Source organism: Poromitra crassiceps (genome assembly GCF_964638095.1).
Source record: "Poromitra crassiceps genome assembly, contig: HAP1_SCAFFOLD_1957, whole genome shotgun sequence".
NCBI lineage: Eukaryota > Metazoa > Chordata > Actinopteri > Beryciformes > Melamphaidae > Poromitra > Poromitra crassiceps.
In genome coordinates this window covers 1-7498 of record NW_028150460.1, presented here as the reverse complement: position 1 = coordinate 7498, position 7498 = coordinate 1, and the positions used below count along the sequence as shown (strand labels likewise).

The window sequence follows — 7498 nt, the reverse complement described above, 5'->3', positions numbered from 1 at the left end:
ATTGAAAGTGCAGTACATGAAATATTGGCATCACTATATCCGTATTTACTATTTACTATTTACCACTCAGAGGTGTTTAATACATGCATAATTAATATGCATGTACACGGTCGCCTGTGTGTGTCTGTCAGTCTTGTTGATTCCTAGTTGGATGATATCAGCTGGACTGCTGCTGTATGTGAAAGCCACGCTTCAGCCAGGCTTAGCAGCGTAAAGCCAACTAATGCTGAATCATTCTAATCATCTGAAAGATCCAGGGGCGAGCGGGGGGATTACAGTGAATCCAGCCCAGCCAAGGGGGACTGACGGTGGGGCAGGGTGTGAGAGTTGACCCCCCCTCTGTTCTGGATGACTAGCAGGAGCCTGGCTGTGGGCCTAATCCACGCTCATACACAGACCAGCCAGCCTGCTGAGCCAACTGCTGATGCTGATATCTGCTTGTTAGCTGTTGAGCCGCACGGGGCCATATTGTCGCCTGATGATGACCTGGTATAGTCTGCTGTCAAGACCTTCAACTCAATAGACGGTGTGATCACAAATTGGTACGGGCATCTTTGCCCAATTTGGTTATAACTAGGGCTGTCTTCGAATATTCGGATATTCAAATATTCGTTCATAATGCTGATGAAATGAATGTTCACTTATTAATATTGATTTTTTTTTTCTAGTTTGAACCTAACCCCAACTAATCATCTCTCCTCATTCGGTGGCACTGGCATGGCGGTAATGCAACACTTAAGTCACTGTCTATTGCAAGTAGTAATTAGTCTGCCATTTTCACTGCAATTATATTAATTAAAAAAGTATTTAACAAAAAAGACTTGTATGTATTCTGGTGAATCAATTTATAAAATTTGGGGGGATTACAAAAAAAGAATCTTCTTTTTTGTCATGATGAAATCACAGCAGACATTTGAATATTCATGGCAACCTCAATAGAATATTCAAATTTGAAAAAATTGATTCAAAGACAGTTATAACAGGCTTACCTAGCAGGTAAGACTAATCACTTTTGCATTTACGGATAGTAGTCTTGATTAGCAGCAGTACTACTACCGTAGTTGTTTGACATAGGCTCTATATACTGTAGGGGTGTATACAGCCTCTATGCTATCAGTAGATAAGGGGAGGAATGCTGTCATTGGCTCCAACAGCTCTACCTCAAACACCATAAAGAGGACGTTGCCACCATAAAAGGATCAACACATGGAAAAGGGATGGAATAATACCACGAAACCTCAAGAAGCATCTTGTATAATGGACCAATCAGATGCAATTTAGGGCCCCATCTTATCTTTCTATGGTTCCTCTTCAGCATACTGTCCGCACGTGTAATACGTTTTCACGACAACGCTTTATATCTTTGTTCTTATACTGTATAGGCTCAGTGAAGTTGTTGCTCATATCCCGTGTAACCCATAAACTGTGTTTTACAAGGGTTTGTACTTTGTTTTGACCTCCCAGTCCCTGGTTGGAATGTGTTGTTTTTCTTCTGAAACCAGATTAGATTTTAAACAGGATAAGCCATGCTAAAGACCACTGGATGATGTTATAGAAACTATTGTCTGTCTGTCTGTCTGTCTGTCTGTCTGTCTGTCTGTCTGTGCGCGCACGCGCATGTGTGTATGCATGTGTGTTTGTGTGCACAACCATAGGTGAATGTGGAGTACTGTATATGAGCTGGTTTTTGAATGCTCAGGCTAACACATACGGGTCCTGAGGGTCGCTGTGTCTTCTCCTTTTGCTCTGTGTTTGAACTGACATGGACGGCTGTTTTTACAACACTCGTCACCCAAGCAGGCTGTCTGGTGTAGGTACTGTGGATGTACAGTGCAAACAATGGCATATGAGTGTTCGCCGACATAGCTCCTCTCATTGTGCGCCTCACCCTTTCTCTGGCTATTTTTGCTTTCGAGGAGGCCTGTATTATGTTTATTTGTAGAGGTGGTTTCTGATTCATATTCGCCATATGATCCACAAGGCCCGAAAAGACGACAGCACCTGATGAGAGTACACTTGAGAAAGAGCTTGTCAGTTTCTCTCAGATGGGGAACATCCGTGACTAAGAGACACCTGTTAGAGGCAGAACAAGCATGGGGAAGACAGTCGCTTGCTAACCCTGCGAGGCAGCTGGATTTACATGAGATCACATGACAAATCCATCTTGCCACGCTCCAATCTATTGGTTTGAATCCGAACCAGCAGTGGTTCGCACCAATCGGCATCCTATGAGGCAGCTTTAGGTGTGACGCCAGCGAGAGCGAGCCCGTGATAGACAGATGGTTCATCCAATCACCTGCCAGGTATTTTTTGAAAGTGCCTGCCCTTTGAAAGGGTTTCCCGAGCGACTCGTTTCCAGATCTGGTTATGTGAAAACAAACCATCTGGCAGCGTCGGGTTAGTCGCTTGCCAATCCACTGGGAATCTCTTATTCTACTAAATGCAATAATAACAGACTTCATGAAGACCATAGTTCCTGCCTCAGCATTCTTAATAGTAGGGTGCCAGCAGCACAGCTCATGTCTTCCAGGGGTTTTAAGCTGCAGCACCTGTGCCAACGCTAACACAAGCACCCGTTCTTTCACAGTGGAATGTCACATAGAGTGACTGACCAAAACTGAGTAATGACACTCGTGTGTGTGTGTGTGTGTGTGTGTGTGTGTGTGTGTGTGTGTGTGTGTGTGTGGGTGGGTGTGTGTGGGTGTGGGTGTGGGTGTGGGGGGTTCCTGAGATTGGAAAGCCCGTAGTTGGAGAGCCCAGCCACCTGTTGACATACTGTACCTGTTTTCCTTTCGTCATGGTGACACTATGATGTTTGTCCTGCTAAATATGGTGCCTTCATTGTCATCAGTGTAATTCTTCACCGCCATTGTTCATCATCATCACTGTCATTATATACAGTATAACCTGAAAGTTGCAGCAGGTTGCGATGATGCTTGCTGTGATTACTGGGCAGTGCCACTCCTGCAGTTAGTGTTTACGACTGTAGAAGTTAGTGGAAGACTGCAGAACTGGTTTAACTGACAGGTCTAGCACGCCATTTGAGCTATTGTAACGCAATGACAAATGTTGGAACTTTTTCTAGAATGTGACAAGTGCCTGGAGAAGGCGGAGCCTCCGCCTGTTTGAGTCAGGGAGGCGATACAGTAGTACAGTATTGTCAAATACTGTGTGTGTGTGTGCTGCTGCTGCCGCTCCTCTCCTCAACATGCCCAGAACTTAACCCACTGACTGCAGCATGTCACAAGGCACTGTGCTGCATTAGAAAGGACCTTGCCCTGATCACACACACACACATGACTGATGGTAAAAGCCATTTATTTTATTTGATTTGATTTGATTTGATTTTATTTTATTTATTTATTTATTTATTTATTTATTTATTTATTTATTTATTTATTTATTTATTTATTTATTTATTTATTTATTTATTTATTTATTTATTTATTTATTTATTTATTTATTTATTTTCACACAGCAAAATAACAACAAAACAAAAATAATAATTCACTCACAGCACACAGCATATCCAATGACTTGAGTGTCCTACACAAAGACTGTCTGGCTTCAGGCAGGCGTTTGACTTCACTCTTCACTCTTAATTGAACAACATGGCTGCGTAGGAGGAGGTCGCAGCAGGTGTGAAACCCTCCAGAGCTGACGAACAGTGCATCTGAATACAGTTTGTATTCTGCTACGTTGTGAGTGTGCTCTGGCTGTGAATGAAGCCAGTGCATTTACTGGAGTCAATGGGCGCGCGAGCACTGTCTGCTCCCATGGAGAGTTGGCCAGAGGGCTTGTTTTGGGACCGACACATTTCTCCAGATTTTCCACCTGCAACACAGCTGCTGAGAGCGTTTGACAACAGCTTTCACTTCTTTCATCTCACAACATATCAGATATTGTATGTGATTCCTCTTCTTTTCCTCTGCCTCTGCAATGTACGGTACTGTTAGCAGTCTTTGTATTTGCTGGTCTCATACTGGCAGTGGGTGCTGCTGCTGCTGCTGCTGCTGCTGCTGCTGCTGCCACCTTGTGGAGCTTTTCTGTTAATGACCTCACAGACTTTCATAAGCACGGTGTTGCATAAATGAAAATCATGGGATGTTGACCGAGTTTCACATGACATGGCTCTGATCCTTCAGTCAGTGCCGTCATGTCTGAGACAAAGGAAGCATTTGAACATAAAACACAGATACAGTGAGTGCTGAGGGTAATATGACCTGTGCGTGTGTGTTTGTGCATGCGTGCGTGCGTGCGTGTGGCTGACCAGTGACCACTCTGTCCTCAGTTAGCCAGGCTCCTGGGCACATCGCAGAGGAACAGAAGAAGGCTGCATTGTTCTGTTTTAAACACATGATTGCTCATTTGTTGTCATTAGCAGTTTGCCCGAGTGATGAACCTCAACTATTCTAGATAAAACTATTACTGTTGTGAGTGAGAGAAGGAAAATATGAGACAGAGTAGAGGAGACTGCTTTTGGATTTGATTTGGCTCCAGAGGTTGCCTCACTGGGGGACTTATCTCTTCGACTATCCCCAGGCTTCAAGTAGTCACAAATAATGCCAAATGCCCATCACAGGCCCAAAGTGATGTCTTAAACTTGTCTGACCAGCAGCTGAAGTATTGCTTTTAGAATGATATGAAACTGAGAAAAGCAGCAAATCTTTGTATTCTTACTTCATAAATGACTAAAATGATTAATCGATGGTCAAAATTAGAATACATTTTCTGTCCATCTACTAATTGATTAAGAGCCTAATTGTTTCAGCACTAGTTTTATCCATGCATTATTAGTTAATTATCACTAATTAGCCTTGCTACTACACACTATGTATAGAAAATGTGGCTTATTGGAATATGGTTGCCTGCAGAGTCTAATGTCACATCCTTCTCTCTCTCGTCTGCAGGTGATCACCTGCTTCGGCCTGTCGGTGCTCTCCTTCCGCTACGTGGGCTTCGCTGTGGTGGCTCTGCTGGTGGAGCTCAACTCGGTGTTCCTCCACCTGAGGCAGGTCCTGCTCATGGCCAGCAGGGCGGCGAGCACGCTGTACCGTGTCAACAGCATGCTCAACCTGGGCACGTACGTGGTGTTCCGCATCAACACGCTAGCCTGGATGACCCGCTGGCTGGTGCTCAACCGGGACAAGGTGCCGCTGCTGGCCTACACGCTGGGCAGCGTGGGCATGGCCATCATGACCGTCATGAACATCATCCTCTTCTACCGCCTGCTCAGGAGCGACTTCCTCAAGAGCAGCACCCGCCAGGAGGCCAAGAGGGACAAGGAGATGTAGGGAGGAGGGATCAGATTCATACACACACTCCTTACTCTTTTAAAAGAGAATTTCTGCATTCTTCAACCTGGACCCTATTTATTTTTATTTTTATGTATAACTAAAATGTGAACAGAAATCTTTGAAATTGGTGCGGTATTGATCGAGATCGCTTCAGTTGGCAGCTGTTTTTCCGAAAGTGGGGTAGTGCAGTAGGGACATGTGGCAAAAGCGGCTGCTAAACGAAGCAATCTTGATCAATACTGCACCAATTTCAAAGATTTCTGTTTACATTTTAATTATACATAATCTATATATATATATATATATATATATATGAAAATAGAGTCCAGGTTGAAAAATAGCTAAATTCTCCTTCTCTCTCTCTCTCTCAAACTCTCACACACTCTCACTCTACACACACATACTGTGTCCCGTGCCAAGAGGTGTACACAAACAGCTATACTCCACCCACTACCGAGTCTCCTCCACAACGCTGTGTGGCGGAGGCAGGTGCAGGTCACAGACGGACATTATGCAGGGAAGCTACATCCCTCTTGAACTCTTGAATCTGAATCTGTCAGCTGTCAGTTTCAACAAGGAAGGAAGGAAAGTGAAGGATTCCTGAATAAAACAAGGGCTTGTGAAACGATACCAACAGCCTTATCGTCCCACAGGGTGTTGCAATTAAATCTCCTTTCAAATGTAGCGCATTAGTAACTGGAGAAACACTGTTATTTACAAACACACCAACAAACATTGCCATATGAAGTATCTGTATAAACAAATCTAAAATATAAATGGAGATATACTGTAATAATAAGATTTTATGCATAATGTGGGCTATTAAAAATATCTCACAGTTTACATCACTGAACAGTCAGTGGTATCCAAACCTCTTGCGCTCGAAGTGAACATGTCTCTTTTCGCCAAATCTCTCCGCAACTAAAAACCGCCTGCTACCTCAGAGAGCCTGTAGCAGTCGTTTGTCTCTTTCTAACACAAGCTTCGCTATCAGCGTTTGGAAGGTTCTTCCTTTTGGAGAAGAAAAACTGTATAAGGAAAAGAAATGGGTTTTTTTTCTTATTCTTCTTTTTTATTGAACATATCTGCCATTCTTTTTGGTTGTTTTAACCAGTGGGGATGCTCCAACTGGCAGTTGTTGAGCCAATTTTCAATCATTTAATGAGAGAATTGGGTGATAACAGTTGTCATAGAAACAATACATTTAATATTTGAAGTTGCATGAAATATTGGAGAAAAAAACATAAAATATGAATATTTGAAGTTGTATCTGAATCAAGATTCAAGCTTTTATTTAATACGTTTTTGTTTTTTTGTTTGTTGTTCTTTTCTTTTTGCCAATAGTGTTGAATCCAAAGCAGCAACCTATTTGGTAGCTAACCAATTGTGGCCAACATTTCCTAATTCACAAAATTGCATTTGAGCATCTGGGCAGAACGCTCACCAAGTGAATTTATTTAGCATAAATTACCAGAACAAATCAGTGGCCAATCAGTCGGAGCATCCCTAATAGATTATAATTAAACGACCATCTGAAAATAGCTGGGGGCCCTCAGATCTGAGTGACACAAGGGAAACAATACCAACCAACCAGGTCCATTTTTAGCACATCGATCTCAGTGGAACAATGGCTTATTAAATCAGCCTCTTGGATCAGTTACCATGGCAAAGGGGAGAGAAGAGGCTGATCATTAGAGCTAGCCTTCCCAACACCCACTGCTAATGACATCAGTGATGGTCAGTGATGGAGGCTGTGTCTGAAAAGCCACACATTCAACCATGTAGCAGGTTGTGTGAGTGTCGGGCCAGCTTGAAACCTGTGAGATGTCAGAAAAATGAACACAGCGCACACTATGCTGCATTATGAATTAACATTGATGCTTTCATACTTGGTGCTTCCGGTATTTTCTTTCAGACACCGGGGATGAGCAGCAGCCTTTGGGGTGTTGTTTTTTGTTTGGCCTCTAGAGGGCAGCACAACACACTCCTCTCCTCAGCATCACCTCATGAACCTCAACAGCAGCAGAGATGTTAGGAAAACATGAGACATTTGTGAACTGTGAGAAAGGATTTTCCTACTGATGTTCACTCTCTTTTCTTTAACATCTTTGAAGATCTGTGCCATTCTACATTTTGTTTACCTTTTGCATTTGCTGTCTTATTTCTAAGCTGAAACTCCAAGGCTGCCTACTCAGCACTCA

General features: G+C 43.1%; 1 pseudogene across 1 annotated transcript; it reads left to right on the top strand.

Moving 5' to 3' along the window:
* Window positions 1-4910: 4910 nt before the first annotated feature.
* LOC310772098 (TLC domain-containing protein 2 pseudogene) lies at window positions 4911-7479 on the top strand (annotated as a pseudogene). The gene has a single exon. The product of its transcript is annotated as a TLC domain-containing protein 2 pseudogene (transcript).
* The last annotated feature ends 19 nt before the right edge of the window (window positions 7480-7498 follow it).